At 52.1% G+C, this 16,822-nt stretch overlaps 2 long non-coding RNA genes across 2 annotated transcripts; both read left to right on the top strand.

Annotated features, from left to right (window-relative positions):
- Positions 1-8,524: 8,524 nt before the first annotated feature.
- On the top strand, positions 8,525-13,205 carry LOC145721180 (uncharacterized). Its single transcript, XR_014144678.1, has 2 exons — positions 8,525-12,758; positions 12,881-13,205. It is a non-coding gene; the product is annotated as an uncharacterized LOC145721180 (long non-coding RNA).
- Positions 13,206-13,784: 579 nt separating this feature from the next.
- LOC115941404 (uncharacterized) lies at positions 13,785-16,267 on the top strand. The gene is made up of 2 exons (XR_004076156.2): positions 13,785-14,454; positions 14,695-16,267. It is a non-coding gene; the product is annotated as an uncharacterized LOC115941404 (long non-coding RNA).
- The last annotated feature ends 555 nt before the right edge of the window (positions 16,268-16,822 follow it).

The following is a 16,822-nucleotide window of genomic DNA, read 5'->3' as shown; positions in this document are numbered from 1 at the left end:
AGGAATCTCGGGGCAGGCACAGCGGTGGGAAAGCCGGCATCGGGGTGCAGAAGACCCCGGCCTGCGATCTCGGAGAGCTCTCCCCTGCCGCTGCCGCCCCCACGCAGGCTCCTTCGGTGAGCTGGTTTGTGGCTGCCATGTAAAAATGAGAGCTTTGTTCTTTTGGCTGAAGCCAGATAGCAGATTCACTCTGCCCTCAAATGCAGAAATCCCCTGACCAGGAAGAGGCTCCCAACTCAGCCGATGATGAGTTTGCAAATCACGGGGTCTGTTATTCTTCTGAGGGCAGGTTTAGCTCAGTGAACCAGTGGTCTGGCAAGGTCTGAGGACGTCCAGGACGTTAGGGTGTAGGTGGAAAGTGAGCCATCGATAGGTGGGAACAGGAGCAGGAGGGACAACACTTGGGGGTCCACACACATCCCTCCCTTATAACGTCTCTCGGGCCAGCCTTGAGCTGTCCACCCACATTCGGACACTGGGTCCTGATGCTCTTATAAACAAACTTGATGCTTGAGCCCTTCCTTTGAGGGACAGCAGTAGGTTCCCGCATTAATTCACTGACTTGGCTTCTGTATGTCTTCTGTTCTCTTCGGTCCCGCATCCCAGATCACCGGTTATTAACCCCCAGAGCTGGCAGCCCTTTCCAGGACCCCGGACTGGGGCTACGGGGAGCGGTTCCCCTCTTGCATGCCCCCCTTCACTGCACCTGTGTGAGTGAAGTGACTTCTCTGTCCAGCCCACTGGGAACGTTGCTTTTGTTTGCCTTTGTAGCGGATATTAGCTTGCCTATGTGCAAGCTAAAGATGCACATAGACACAAACTTTAGATTTTTTTTTTTTTTAAAGATTTTATTTATTTATTTGACAGAGAGACACAGCGAGAGAGGGAACACAAGCAGGGGGAGGGGGAGAGGGAGAAGCAGGCTTCCCGCGGAGCAGGGAGCCCGATGCGGGGCTCGATCCCAGGACCCCGGGATCATGACCTGAGCCGAAGGCAGACGCCTAACGACTGAGCCACCCAGGCGCCCCCAAACTTTAGATTATTATTCTGAGTATTATTTTCTCAACCTACTTATTTTTCTTTACAACAGTTAATGAGGTGTATACGGTATTAAGATGTGATGTTTTACCTCCAAACGTTGCGCCTCTGGTTTTGCCTTTGATGTTAGGGGAAAGTAGATGCTCATAAGAATGTTAGAGTTTGGGCGCCTGGGTGGCTCAGTTGGTTGGGCGACTGCCTTCGGCTCAGGTCATGATCCTGGAGTCCCGGGATCGAGTCCCGCATCGGGCTTCCTGCTCGGCAGGGAGTCTGCTTCTCCCTCTGACCCTCCTCCCTCTCATGCTCTCTGTCTCTCATTCTCTCTGTCTCAAATAAATAAATAAAATCTTTAAAAAAAAAAAAAAAAGAATGTTAGAGTTTGTGAGTTGTCCCATTGGGTCAGCCCTGTCCCCCCAGCTCTGGCCTTGTCTCTAGGTGTCTGTGTCCCTCTTGTAGGATAGGGGGCTTGGAAAGGTGACCCTGATGTGAGAGTTGTTCGCCAGGCTGTGGGTAACAAAGCCAGTGGAGGGGAGCCCGGAATGCATGATGGAAAGAAGTAAGAGGTCGAAGCGGTGGGGACAGTGCCGAGCTCAGGCCTGAGGCTGAGGCAGGGTTTTATTTTATTTTTTTAAAGATTTTATTTATTTATTTATTTATTTATTTGAGAAGGAGAGAGAGAGAGAGCACAGGAACAGGGGGAGGGAGCAGCAGACTCCCCGCTGAGCAGGGAGCCCAACGTGGGGCTCGATCCCAGGCTGGGATCATGACCTGAGCCGAAGGCAGACACTTAGTCGAGCCACCCATGCGCCCCTGAGGCAGAATTTTAAGTGGAAAACCAGATCTCAGGTCCCGAGGGGTCGGGAAGTGGGGGTGCAATGCCTCGTTCAAACTGAGAGCAGGCTGGGTAACGAGAGGTTGGCAAGCTTCTGGATTTTAGCCGTGCATGACTTTCCTCAGTGCGAACCTCAGTGGTGAGCGATGGATCCAGAACCTTATCTGGGTCTGAGGGGACGATCGGTGGGGACGGCCATCTGCTCAGGGGGTGTTGGCAGGAGACATGGGGGTGTCGGGCCTGCAGCCTCCCTCCCGCCCAGGCTCCTGGCCTGGCACGTGGGCCGGTTTTCTCATTTCCTTGTTTGGCACCAGGCGCCGTCTTGCCGCCTCTACCCTTTCTCTTTGGCCTTTGTGGTCTTGCACGGGCCTTTTTTCTGGGGTCTGGTGACCGGGGACAGCTGCCCATGCAAACCTGCAGTGGAGAGTTCCCTGAGCAGGTGAGGCGTAATCCCAGGAAAGTGGGTGTCTGTACAAGATATTCTGCCCTCATTCTTTTCCTTTAAATGCTCTTTTAAAATGATAAAATTAGTAGTAACTCACAAAAAGTCAACCGGTCAGAGGTAGATGAGGTTTGTGGGTTAGGCGCATGTCCGGCCTGCATCTCCCCCCAGCTCCCAACTCCCCAAAGGCGGCCGCTGGCAGCTCTGGGCCTGTGTTCTTCCCGTCCGCCCAGCTCCTGCGTTGGTTTCTGTTGACCGTTTGCTGAGCCTGTGGCAGACCAGAAAAAACTCCAGGAGCGTGATGTGCTCCTTATATTTCCGCAGCCGCTCTCTCTGCGGGACTCACATCCAGAGGTGTACAGCTAGGTGCGGGGGTACCCCCCAGATGTGTCTGCCATCAGCTCAGCTCCGGACCCCGGGGGCGCACCAGTCAGGAGCTTATCCCGGGGAGCCGGGGTGGACCCTCGATCCTTTCCCAGCTTCCATGCCCTGCCTTCATGTGATGCAAAGGTGGACGCGCCCGGCTCTCCCTGGCGCACCCCTGTGCACTTGGACGTGGGGCCTCTGCTGTTCCCCTGGGCTGGCAGGTCAGGAGCGCAGAATGCTTCATGCGTGAGGCTCTTATTTATTCAGGCAGGACAAAGTGTGTGAAAGGTCGCCGGCACCCGTGAAGCACCTGCCAGGGTGAGGCCGTTGGCTGTGACGGTGTAGGTGTCATCCTTCTTTCTCCATAGCTTCAGTGTGAGCCCTTCAGGGCTGAGCCGCCGGGGGGCAAGCTCTGAGGGCCGGAGCCCTCGGAGCCCTCGGAGCCCTCGGCCAGCGGCTGGGCAGCTCGCCCAAGCTGCGGTCTGTTCCCAGAGGCCCCTCCAAAGACGCAGAGCCCGTGAGCACCCAGCCTCGTCACAGACAGGAGGGGTCCCCACCAGTGGCCCTCGGGGCTGAGGGACATGTCCAGTGACTAAAGGTGACCATTTGCCCAGGACTTTTAAAGAAGAGAGAAAACTATTTTGCGTTGTGTGAGGCTCTTTCTCAATGCTGACACTTGGGGCAGGGTGATTCTCTGTGTTTGGGGGTGTCCTGTGTGCCGTGTGGTATTTAGTCGCGTCCCTGGCCTGCACCCACTAGGTGCCAGGGGCACCCTCCCGTCTCCAGTTGTGACAACCCAAAGCGTCTCCAGACATTGCCAGATGTCCCCTGGGGGACAGGTCACACCCCCCCCCCCCCATTGAGACTCACTGAACTCCAGGATTCAGAAATGGGCGTTCTGTGACCACCGCTTGGGCATCATGAGCTGCCTCTTGCCTGGGAGCAGTTTTTCTTTGTTCCTTTTCCAAAAGGCTGACCTCATCCGGCTCATTTGTTTGTTTCCTTGACTCACCCTGCTGTAACCACAAGCCGCCTTCCTACTTTGGGGGATCCCAAATGACTTATCATGGGACTTTATATGTAAATTTGAAAGATTCTTGTCTACTACATTGGGGGAAGCAGCCTCAGCTTCTTTTTTAGGCCTGTTTGGTAAGTGCTTCCCTAGAGTCTTTCAGAGCTTGGGGTGCTCCCGCCGAAGATTTTATCGTGAGCACCTTTGCAGTTTGGTTTTCTGAAATCGCTCAGCATTTCTCGCCCATCAGTTTGGGTCTTAGCCCAGTGACTAGCAGATGATCTAAGGGCCAGGGCGGCCTGAAGTTGGCTGGGGCTTGGGGGATTTTCTGAAAGCCTGTGACCCAGGACTGGCTGTTTGAGAGTGAGGAGGAGGAAGAGGAAGAGTTAGGCCCCAGGATAGACCCAGCCGGGTCATGGCCCACTGCTGGGCATCAGGCCCCTTGAGCAGGGCTGGCCGGTTTGCTACCTCCTCTGGGGGCCAGAACTCGCTGTTGACTTTGAGGTGGGGCTTCACAAAACACAGTGGTGCCCTGAGGCCCCGCCTGGCCCAGGGAGCCTTCTCCTTTCCTCCTTTGAGGAGCGGGGTGACCCCGAGGAAGGAGGTCGGGTTCTGCCTGAGTTCCACCAAGCTTCTCCCTCGGGCAGCTCTCCCTGCCTCACTGTCTGCTCAGGGAAATGACTTCTGGCTTCCCGGTAGGGACTTTATACTTAGCATCTGCCCTTGCACTGGAAAACCCCGGTTATCGGAAGATCTCGGTTATGCTCACGGCTCTTGGGTGCCGCTCTTCTCTGCTGCGGTGGCTCGCAGAGGCTCGGCTTACTTGGCCGCCTCCAAAGCACGCAGTTGAACTTGAGCAGTGGTTGGAATGCCCCCGCACCCCCCGCCCGCCTCCTTCCCACACACCTATGCCGTGAGCTCACACGCTCACTAGGGACTTGCACTTGGCGAGCATCAGGGAATGCAAGGGCAGAGAAGCTAGATCTGGCCACCAAGGACTCTGAGTCCCGGATGGCAAGAAAAAGGCCGTGAGATTGGTGGGCCCGGTACCAGCAGCCCCACCAGCTGTGCCCATCAGCGCCTCGGTTCAGACAGCAGACCAGGACCCCCTCTTGCAAGCCAGACAGTATCCCAGGTGCTCAGTGATCCTTCGTGAAGGCCTGGGGACAAGCGGGATAGGTGGGCCCGTGTGTGCTCAGAGCAGAGTTTTGAGGGCGCCTGGAACTTGCCCTTTGCTCTCTGGGGCCGTTCCCCCTGCCTTTACCTGCGCTGGGGCCTGGCAGAACTTGGGGGCTTCCGGATTCCAGTGTCGGCGGTAGCCAGTCTGCTGGAGTAAAGCTGCTTTCCCAAAATAGCCACCCAGAGGGAAAGAGCAGCCCTGGAATTTGCTCCGGATGATGATGACCATGACGGCCTTGCTCAGGCTCCTGGTCCCACCCAGCTCCACCGCCCTGACCGTCTCACCCAGGAACTGTGGGTGGGTGTGGGAACCGGGTTTTTCCTGTCTCCTCTTCTCTCCTTCCTCTTCCTTTTTGTTCTTTCTCACCACCAGCTTTAGGCTTGGATACAAAGGACTCAGGAAGGATGTGCTGGTGCGGATGGGCTGGCGGTGGGGGGTCACAGGGTGGGAACAGCCTGGGGAGCACCTCTCCGCAGGTGAACGCACACCTACAGAGGGGCCCAGGTGCTGGCAGTGGGCCCAGCTCCTAGCAGCGGAGCCTGGTGCCAGACCCGGAGGCGGCAAGCCCGACAGGTCGGACAGGTGGAGCCAGCCTTGAGGTCGGTCTGCGGTCCCCAGTCCCCGATCCTCCCTCAGCCCACAAAGCAGGTAACCCACCTTTTTTTTTTTCCCCCCCTGCTGCTGGTTTAGTTCACTCTCAACTTCAGGGAACACTTACACCTTGGGAAAAAGACCTTTGGGATGAGTGAAGAAAATCCTGAGTTTGTTTCTAGAGGATTTACTGTGTTTGTGGGAAATTTGGCCTTGGCATTAGAAAAACATTCCTAATTGTTTGATCCCTTGTTCCAAAAAGTCAATGTCTTACGGAACCTGGTTGCTTAACGGTGGCAGGGAAGGCAAGGTCCAGAAACAGTATCCCAGGTGCTCAGTGATCCTTATTGGAGGGCTGGGGACAAGGGTTTTTTATTTTTATTTTTTTTAAAGATTTTATTTATTTATTTGAGACAGAGAGAATGAGAGACAGAGAGCATGAGAGGGAGGAGGGTCAGAGGGAGAAGCAGACTCCCCACCGAGCAGGGAGCCCGATGCGGGACTCGATCCCGGGACTCCAGGATCATGACCTGAGCCGAAGGCAGTCGCTTAACCAACTGAGCCACCCAGGCGCCCCAGACAAGGGTTTTTTAGTAACTACAGATGGAAAGCCTATGGAAGGCTTTATGGTGGTTGGGGGGCTGTTTTCCTTTTCCATAAGGTGTGGGGTTGGGCTGGGGGCTGCCTCTGTCCAGCAGCAGGGCTCCGTGTTAAAATGGGGCAGCTCCCTCAGTCCCTGCTCAGAGAAACATTGCGTGTGTGGTGGGGGGTGGGTAGTCTGGGCTTCTTCCAAAACTCAAATTTATGTTACAACCCCCTGGGCTGGATTTTATTTTGAAATTGTGAAGTTCTGAAATCTCTCCTTGTGAAAGCCTGTCTCTAGCATTTTCACCCCCACTGTAGTTAGCCCTTAGCGTTTGGGGGGATTTCTGGCCCGAGGCCAGGAAGGGCACACAGGTCTGAAGAACAAACCCGGGACCCCCCTCCCCACCCAAACCGAGGACTTGGTTGAAAGTCTGAGCAGTCCGTGCGCTCTCCTGTCTGCTGCCATCATGGAACACCACCCCGCACAAGGTCACCGGGAGGGGCACAGTGCAGGGGCCACCTGCCTAAACTCTCCTGGCTTGGTCTACTTTTGCAGGGAGAGGATGGGGATGCTGTTTCTGCTGCTGTTGAACAGAGATGTTTTTGTTAAATGGTTTCCTTTTTTTTTTTTTTTCAAATTCCAAGGTAATTTGTGATGCCCAAATTGCTTAGACTATGTATCAGTTAGGATTCCTTCCTCTGCGAGTAAGAGCCAAGTCCTACTCAAAATGACTTAAGTAATCGGAACAGTAAACATTTTATAAAACCAAAGTCTGGAGGTCGGCAGTTTCAGGGTGGGTTGTATCCAGTGGCTTAGGGATGTCAAGGAGTTGGGTTCTCTCCATATTTCTGCTCGGCCGTCGTATACTGACGTTGTCTTCTACCAGCTCCGCTCCTGGCCAGCCCTTCCTGGGCCTGTCTTGTTATGAGTGAGAGAACCCTTTCCAAAGCCTCGGCTGACTTTCTCACACATCTCATTGGCCACAGTGATGCCTCAGGCCCCGGCCCCAACCAGTCAGTGGCAAGGGAAGGGCCTGTCGGCATGGCGTTCGTGAGGCATGTGACTTGAGGAGGGGAGGCTAGGTTTACCTGAACCAAGTCAGGGCCTCTGAGCGGGAGCAGAGGGGCATGGATTTGGGGCAGGCAACCAGGATCTGCTACGTCAGAAACTTGACATTTATTCAGATTTCTAACTGACTGGGGCGGTCAATAACTGACAATTACGCTCACTCCTAAAATACATGTGTTTTATACTCCGTTCTTTTAAGGCAAGGGCAGTTCTAGACAATCATGGCATCTGCTGTTCACCTTTCACCTGCCAGACAACCCCTCTCCCCAGTGAGCATCCGGGTGGGTGGTCCTCAAGCATGTGAGCTGTTCTCCCTCCCGATGAACCTGCTGCCTCCCAGAGTTGGCTGTTTAAGCCATCCATCTGGTAAGGACTAGACTGGGAAACACTTAAGGATTCTCCATACTCAGAGGCATTAGATGAGTAAGTCCCCGGCTCTGCAGAGAGCAGAGGCAACAGGCTTCTGGCAGGCAGCCCCCGAGGGCCAGCAGACATGCTCGCCATTCACCCAGGGTCAGGGAGGGACAGGCACGCACCAGTATCATCCACCAGGGATGTGTGACCTTTTCTCTTTTCTCCAAGGGCAGGCACAGGTGGCTTGTGAAATTTGGGAGCAATGGGGGTGCTGGCTGACCCTCTGGAAAAGCTGGTCCCCTCGACCTGGACTGACGATTAGTTTTTGAGGCTGAAAACATCCAAGTAAGTCTTTCATGGCCCTGTCCCTGAGATCCGCCACTCTTTTTTTTTTTTTTTTTTACCTTGTATTTAGGCTTCTTTATTTATTTTTATATCTTTAAATTTTACTTAGCATACAGGGCAATATTGGTTTCTGGAGTAGAATTCAGAGATTCATCACTTACACACCATACCCAGTGCTCATCCCAACAAGTGCCCTCCTTAATGCCCACCACCCATCTATTCCCTCCCCCACCTCCCTCCAGCACCCCTCAGTCTGTTCTCTGTCGTTTCCCTCTCTCCTCCTCCTCCTTACATATGTTCATCTGTTTTGTTTCTTAAATTCCACATACGAGTGAAGTCATACGGTATTTGTCTTTCTCTGACTTATTTCGCTTAGCATAATACACTCTAGCTCCATCCACGTTGTTGCAAATGGCAAGATTTCATTCTTGTTGACGGCTGAGTAATACTCCATTGTATATATGTACCACATCTTCTTTATTCTTTCATCAGTCGATGGACATTTGGGCTCTCTCCATAGTTTAGCTATTGTTGATACTGCTGTTATAAACATTGGGGCCCATGAGTCCCTTTGAATCTGTATTTTTTTTTATCCTTTGGGTAAATACCCAGTAGTGCAATCACTGGGTCATAGGGTAGCTCTGTTTTTAACTTTTTGAGGAACCGGGGCGCCTGGGTGGCTCAGTTGTTAAGCGTCTGCCTTCGGCTCAGGTCATGATCCCAGGGTCCTGGGATCGAGCCCCACATCGGGCTCCCTGCTCCGCAGGAAGCCTGCTTCTCCCTCTCCCACTCCCCCTGCTTGTGTTCCCTCTCTCGCTGTGTCTGTCAAATAAATAAATAAAATCTTAAAAAAAAAAAAAAACTTTTTGAGGAACCTCCGTACTGTTGTCCAGAGTGGCTGCACCAGTCTGCATTTCCACCAACAGTGTAGGAGCGCTCCCCTTTTTCCGCATCCCCGCCAACATCTGTTGTTTCACGTGTTGTTAATTCTAGCCATTCTGACAGATGTGAGGTGGTATCTCATCATGGTTTTGATCTGTATTTCCCTGATGCCGAGTGATGTTGAGCATCTTTTCATGTGTTTGTTAGCCATCTGGGTGTCTTCCTCGGGAAAGTGTCTATTCATGTCTTCTGTCTATTTCTTAACTGGATTATTTGGGTTTTGGGTGTTGAGTTTGAGAAGTTCTTTATAGATTTTGGATACCAACCCTTTATCAGATACGTCATTTGCAAGTATCTTCTCCCATTCTGTGGGCTGCCTTTTAGTTTTGTTGATTGTTTCCTTCACTGTGCAGAAGCTTTTTATCTTGATGAGGTCCCAATAGTTCCTTTTTGCTTTTGTTTCCCTTGCCTCCGGCGACATGTCTAATAAGAAGTTGCTACAGCTGAGGTCAAAGAAGTTTCTGCCTCTGTTTTCCTCTAGGATTTTGATGGTTTCCTGTCTCACATTTAGGTCTTTCATCCATTTTGAATTTATTTTTGTGTATGGTGTAAGAAAGTGGTCCAGTTTCATTCTTCTGCGTGCTGCTGTCCAGTTTTCCCAACATTTGTTGAAGACTGTCTTTTCCCATTGGATATTCTTTCCTGCCTTTTCAAAGATTAGTTGACCATAAAGTTGTGGGTCCAGTTCTGGGCTCTCTATTCTGTTCCACTGATCTATGTGTCTGTTTCTGTGCCAGAACCATACTGTCTTGATGATGACAGCTTTGTAATAGAGTCTGAAGTCCAGAATCGTAATGCCACCAGCTTTGGTTTTCTTTTTGAGGGTTGCTTTGGCTATTCGGGGTCTTTTGTGGTTTCGTACAAATTTTAGGATTATTTGTTTTAGCTCCATGAAAAATGCTGGTATTATTTTGATAGGGATTACATTAACTGCGTAGGTAGCTTTGGGTAGTATAGCCATTTTAACGATGTTTGTTCTTCCGATCCATGAGCATGGAACGCTTTTCCATTTCTTTGTGTCGTATTCGATTTCTTTTATGAGTGTTCTGTAGTTTTCAAAGTACAGACCTTTTTCCTCTTTAGTTAGGTTTAGTTATCTTATTGTTTTTGGTGCAGTTACAAATGGGATCAATTCCTTGATTTCTTTTTCTGCTGCTTCATAATTGGTGTATAGAAATGCAACAGATTTCTGCACATTGATTTTATATCCTGCAGCTTTGCTGAATTCACGTATTAGTTCTAGCAGTTTTTTGGTGGAGTCTTTCGGGTTTACAGTATCATGTCATTTGCAAATAGTGAAAGTTTAACTTCTTCCTTCCTGATTTGAATAACTTATATTTCTTTTTGTTGTCTGATTGCTGAGGCTAAGACTTCCAGTACTATGTTAAATAGTAATGGTGAGAGTGGACGTTCCCGTCTCATTCCTGACTGTAGGGGAAAGGCTCTCAGTTTTTCCCCATCGAGGAGGATATTGGCTGTGGGTCTTTCGTATATGATGTTGAGGTATGTTCCCTCTATCCCCACTTTGTTGAGGGTTTTTATCAAGAAAGGATGCCATATTTTGTCAAATGTTTTTTCTGCATCTATTGTGGATCATATGGTTCTTATCCTTTCTTTTATTAATGTGATGTATCACATTGATTGGTTTGTGAATAATGAACCACCGCTGTAGCCCAGGAAGAAATCCCACTTGATCGTGGTGAATATTTCTTTTAATGTACTATTGAATTCTCGATTATTGAGAATTTTTGCATCCATGTTCATCAGGGATATTGGCCTGTCATTCTCTTTTTTAGTGTGAGATCCCCCACTCTTAAGGCAGGTTTCTCTCTGCCCAGGCTCTAACCTGGATGGAAGTCACTCACAGATCTGGACAGGTCTCTGAAACTCCTCTGAGCCACCATCACCTTCCTGCCGCTGGGTCAGGTTTTCTGGAGGAGATCAGCGCAAGAGCAGAAAAATTCCTCCCAGCTTTCAACATCATTGTGAAATGCAAGAGGACACTTAACTAAGGCTGGTGGTAAAAATCGTCGGATTCCTATCCAAGCCTGGCAGGGGAGGGAGCATGTGGTGCAAAACTGGGACTTGTTCTCAGCACCACGCTTCTGCCCCCAGATTGGGCATTTTAGAAGTGCTTGTTCTCATGGTTCAGAACTGCTCACGGTTATAATTTTGCACAGCTGTGATTTCTTGCCCATCTCTTTCTTCGTGCGTCCCCCAAGGCCCAGGATGTCCTCCTGCCTCCTGGCCCTCCCCCCGTCCCCACACCAGAGTGGGGTCAGCAGATCATAGGTGCACAGTCAGTAGATGATGGATGCAGAAGTTACGTTCGTACTTGCTGAGACACGTGCTGTCGGATTGGGAAGGTTTCCTGAATGAATTTCCACATCTCCTGGATGAAGAGGGCGCCTCTTTTTCCAGGAATTGGAACATTCAAGAGCTATATTGCCAGAATCCACTTTTTCTTTAGTGCCTAAAATTTAAGTTCTGGGAACTTAAAACTCCCTTGGTAGAGATGACTTCCGGTTTTCTTGTATTCCTCCTGTCTCGCTGGACCAGCGGCCCTGGCTCTGCAGTGAGAGGTGTTGGGCCTGGGGCTCAAGAGGGCCCCTGGTAGGAGAAATGAATTGAAGGCAAAATCAGGGCTCTGAACCGAGCCCCAGGCCTTTTAAACATCTTGTGTTAATGCAGCAGAAGCTCACCAAAGGCCTTTCAGTAGAAGAGATTGGACATTCAAATCTAAGTACATTCACTCTGACCTTGGGTTGCAACTTTGCAGGAAAGTCTGACTTGGCTAAAGATTGCTGACTTGTGTGCTTTATACTTTGTGGAACACAGTCAGATTTCATCCACTGACTGATTATTCACCCTTGCCTAAAGTTCTGGCCTCGCCTTTCTGACTGGAAGAATTGTCCCTGAAGCCCAAGCCTCCCCTCTCTGACTGGGAAGATTGTCCCCGAAGTCCAGGCCTCCCCTCTCTGACTGGAAGATTGTCCCTGAAGTCCAGGCCTCCCCTCTCTGACTGGGAAGATTATCCCCAAAGTCCAAGCCTCCCCTCTCTGAGTGGGAAGATTGTCCCCGAAATCCAGGCCTCCCCTCTCTGACTGGGAAGATTGTCCCCAAAGTCCAAACCTCCCCTGTCTGACTCTCTGACTGAGAAGATTGTTCCTTGAAGTCCAGACCTCCCCTCTCTGACTGGGAAGATTGTCCCTGAAATCCAGGGTTCCCCTCTCTGACTGGGAAGATTGTCCCCGAAGTCCAAGCCTCCCCTCTCTGACTGGGAAGATTGTCCCCGAAGTCCAGACCTCCCCTGACTCTCTGACTGAGAAGATTGTCCCCGAAGTCCAGACCTCCCCTGACTCTCTGACTGAGAAGATTGTTCCTGAAGTCCAGACCCCCCCTCTCTGACTGGGAAGATTGTCCCCGAAGTCCAGACCTCCCCTGACTCTCTGACTGAGAAGATTGTTCCTGAAGTCCAGACCTCCCCTCTCTGACTGGGAAGATTGTCCCTGAAATCCGGGCCTCCCCTCTCTGACTAGGAAGATTGTCCCCGAAGTCCAGACCTCTCCTGTCTGACTCTCTGAGAAGATTGTCCTCTCTGTCTGAGGACCCTGGACTCAGGAGGAGGAAGAAGGACCCCCTCCTGGCTATCATAACTGCCAGGCCAGCCCCAGTGCCCGGGGAGCAGCCTCCATAGGCAGATACCTTCACCCAGGTCACTGCCTAGATTCGGAAGATGGAGTTCTGCATGGAAATCGGGAGCAGGGCCTGCTTAGCGGTAGCAGATACATCTGGTCTTGCTTTTCTGAGCCATCTTTTCCTTTGGTTCATTTTCTGAGCCAGAGGGTAGGCTGGATCCAAGAATCAGCAGTTCCTTGTCTCCCTCCCTCTGTTAGTGCTTTTGACCTCTGCTGAGGTTCAGCACGTGCCCCATCCCTGAGAGACGCACAGCCACCATGCTGATCGGACCTTGACAGCAGTGCCAAGTACCAGCCTGAGCCAGTGAGTGCTCATGAGCCCATTCCCGCCTCTCACACCCCATCTTTGGAAGGGCCAGCCCGTCCCAAATGCTCACTGTGCTCACAGACACCAAGCTTAACTGCTGTTGCTTAATTCCCGCATAGCTGTCTTCACCGTGGGGAGCCTGCTTCTGTTTTCAGTATTTGGGGGTCCTCCACCTTGTCCAGCCAGCCTGGGAGTTATTCAGGCGCCTGCTTGTCCCCGTGCTTACTTGAGGACGGTCACCGTAGAAAGTGCCGTTGGCCCGATTCCAGACTCGCTGGGTCAGAAGCTCCAGTGTGGAGCCAGAAGTCCCACCTCACCAGAGCCTCCAGGTGATTCTTGGGCACAGTGCCCTAACGTGACAAACATGCTCTGCTGGCACTTACCTTTGGGATAAAACTGGACCTATCAGAGGCATCTTTTCCACACTAAAAAGCCATAATTAAAGTCTAGTCTGGTTTGCTTTTTAGGCAGGGCGTTACGGGTTCATCTGTTTTGGGGGCAGAAGACTAAGGTGAGAGCAGACTCCCACCAGCTCCCGCTGGACATTTAGCGGTCAAGGACGGAGGCGCTGTATGCTCTGCGTCCTGCTGAGTGTGGGGAAGGCCAAAGAGGGGCTGTCTCCTCTAGGAGAGGAGGTGGGCAGACACCATGCCCACCCGTGAGCTGCTTTCATCCGCAACAGCTTGCCTGGAACCCATTTCTGGGACCTCCTGTGCTGGGGTAGGGGACACAGCGACCCTCCCGGGAACACCTGTGTGTGTCCCCACCCCCATGAAGAGGTAACTGTCCGTCGGTGGTCCGCATCCAAAGCAGTTAGTGACTAGATATTCTAGCAGCCACTGTGATGGGCATCTTGAGGTGTCAGCTTGGCCAGGCCGCGGGACCCAGTAATTCAGCCAAATGCCAAGCTAGGTGCTGTTTTTTGCGGACGTGGGTGCCATCTGCAATCGGTTGACTTTAAGTAAAGATTATTCTCGATAACGTGGGTGGGCCTCACCCAAGCAGTTGAAAGGCCTTAAGAACAAAGCTGGGGTTTTCCTGAGGAGGAAGAGATCCCACCTGTGGACTGCAGTATCCGCTCCTGCCTGAGAGCGACCAGCCTGCCAGGCGGCCCTAGCCAGCCCCACAGTCATGTGAGCCAGTTCCTTGAAATAAACCTCTTCGTCTGTATCTCCTTCTGCTTCTGCTTCCCCGCTAGGATTCTGACTGCTGCACTCTCTCAGGGGTGCCCAGGCTGGGGGAGCAAGGTGGGGTTGCTTTGTTCTCTCGCTCCCGTATAGTCATGCGGGTTTAAGACGACTGTCGCTTCCTAACTTTTTCTCTTCCAGGGAAGTGCTGACTTGGTTTGTTGTATTTTTTTTTTTTTCCTCCTGGTCAGTGAGTCACGGGCCAGCCCGGTTGGGATCTGTCGCCGGTCCCCACTGTGTCCAGCGCCCCGTCCTTCCTCCCTGCACTCCCTTCCGATCCACAGGTCCGCGGGAGCAGCAGAACCGGCCTCCCCCCTGAGCCATCAGCAGGGCCAGCTGTGAGTGTTTCTTTGGCAGTGTCTTAGCTGGTTGTTGTGAGTAATAGTGAAGGAAGCAATCAGCAAATATACTGCCCTAGAAGTGCTGCACGTTGATGGGCCCCAGAGGGAAGAGACAGCAAGAGGCGCCCGGGGCCAGCGTGAGCGCCAGAGCCAGGATGTTGGAAGGTTGGTAAGGGCTTCAGGGGGAGCAAGCTCTAGGGCCCCTGGCGCGGTCTGCTCACGGATGTTGAGAGGAAAAAAGCACCGGGCCTGGGGTATGGGATGTGTCTGGTTGGGAGAAGTTTGCACATAGGAGTAATAAAAGCCAGCATTGACAGAACACTTAAGTGTGTGTGCAGCCCTGCTCTGAGCATGGGAAATGTAGTCTCTCAGGAGCCGGGGTCTGTCGTCATTTTTGTCTTACAGAGAAGAAAACAGACATACGAAGTGCCAAAGTCACAAAGGATGCGGCTGATAGAAATAGGGACAGGATCTGAACCCAAGCAGTCTGGCTTGAGAATCCTACTCTTCACCACTGCCCCGTGTCCTTGGAGATGGGTCTCGGGTGGCATCCATGCCCTGTGGACCTGCTTTGCAGAGTGGCCTGAACACAAACACACTTCACCGTTTCTCTTCCCCCACGAGGCAAACTGTGAAGGCAGTCATTAGCTCTGGCGAACGTGCCTGGGTGGGCATTAGGAAATGGGTCTGCCTTGGGGAGAATTTTCCTTTTCAGCCTAGGCCAGGCCCAGGATGTTGACAGGAGTGAGAAGTGGCTGGTGTTTCTGCCCCAGTGGCTGGTGAGGAAGGTTCCTCCATGGGAGCTCAGCAAAAGATAGTCTGATTCTCTGGGTCTGCCCAGCCCCACCTGCAGATGCCAGCCTTGGGTCCAGTGAACTGTGTGGCCAGCCGGATTGCCATGGCAACAGGGAGTAGACCCAAGCCACCAGAGGTTGGAGAGCAAAGGCACACTGGTTACTTGTGCAGGTCTTGGACCACAAGGCACATCCATTAGCAGGCCCCTCGCTTTGACAGAGCCCACTGGAACCAGCCTTTGGTCCTTGTCTGTCTCGAGGTGGTGCCTTTGTGGTCTCTGATTGAGCCGTGAGTACTCCAGTTCTTTGTCCCACTGATTTTTTCCATCCTCCAATCTAGTGCTTATGGGAATTCACGCAAGTCCGAGAGGTGAAGCAAGGCAGTGGTTTACTCCTCTGACCCCATTGAACTAAGACAAGCTTCGAGGGCCCGTGAGGGGATGGGGCTTCTGGTACCTTTGATGCAGGCCAAGGACAACACCTGCTGTGACCCCCCAACCTCCCCATGCCCCCGCTGCCCCTCCTCCAGCCACTGCCTGCCCTCCCCTGCTCATGCCCACCTGCCTGGACCCCATCTTTTTTGCCTCTGTCTTGCTGACCTCGGTGCTTCCTAGCACTGAGTGGGAGATGAGCCTGTTTCCATTTGGACCACTTTATGTAAGTCAGAAGACCCCTTAGAGAGGTTTTCTGAGTCTAACCTTGGCCTTGAGACCTCTACTCTGGTCCACGCCAGCCCTCTTTCTCTTAATGCTGGAGAGCAAAGTGGGCAGCCAGGCTCTCTTCAGCAAATTGGATTCCTGTGGGAATTGTTCTGTTTCTCCCCAGCGCTCAGAGGACTTGCTTCAGAGAGGGCCCCTTTGTAACGCACGTTGGACTGGCCACGCCCATGCCCACTTGGCCACACATTCCCCTCTGCTCCCCAGGCCCGTGGAGCCGGGCGTGGGCTGAAGTGGGGCCGATGGAATGCCCGGAATGCCGGCTGCAATGAGCGACCAACGCTCAGATCCCTCACGGGAGTTTTGACCAAGGCAGCATTTGGGATGGCTTCTGAGCCGAAGTCTTTACATTCTTCCCAGTTTTAGGCAGAAGTGAAGAATGCCTGCCTTCTCCCAACCACCAATTGACTCAGGATCTTGAACTTTTGAATTAAAGGGACCACACTCTCGGATTGTGGTCTAACTGGCCTGTTGAGTTCAGGTGAAATTATTTGCGAGTAACCTCTTTTCGTGTCTGGCTTTGCTTTTCGTAAGGCCGACATAGAAACCAGAAAAATGGTGCTTCTCGGATACGGTTCCCCTGCAGAAGTTCCCGGATAGTAAGAACACAAACAGCAGGCTTTGCATCCTTTCCGGTCTTTGTAGGAAACCCATGTCTTTGTGGCGATTTATTTCTGCAGTCTTTAGAGCAGATAGGTAGGATAGACTCTGGCATCTTTGTATCTGACTGTAGTAGAGAAATGTACTTGGTTATGTATCTAGCTCTTTATCTTTCTAGAACTTCTGGGAGACAGGCAGAGCAGCGCTGACTCTGGGAATGGGTTTAGGGTGGATTGGGACAAAGAGGGGCTACTTCTCTCTCCCTCTCCCTCTCTCTCTCTCTCTCACACACACACACACACACACGCCCACTGGCCATGGATTTGGGGGTGCCAACATGATAAGTCGATTGTTCTGGTGACATCCCTGTGCACTGGACACTTGGCCTTCCCCGAGCTTCCCTTTGCTGCCCCCTAACAGCCA

Source organism: Leptonychotes weddellii, chromosome 4 (assembly GCF_054177405.1).
Source record: "Leptonychotes weddellii isolate Sample4059 chromosome 4, ASM5417740v2, whole genome shotgun sequence".
In the NCBI taxonomy this organism is placed as follows: Eukaryota; Metazoa; Chordata; class Mammalia; order Carnivora; family Phocidae; genus Leptonychotes; species Leptonychotes weddellii.
Note: the sequence above shows the minus strand (reverse complement) of the source record. Positions and strands in the feature narration are given on the sequence as shown.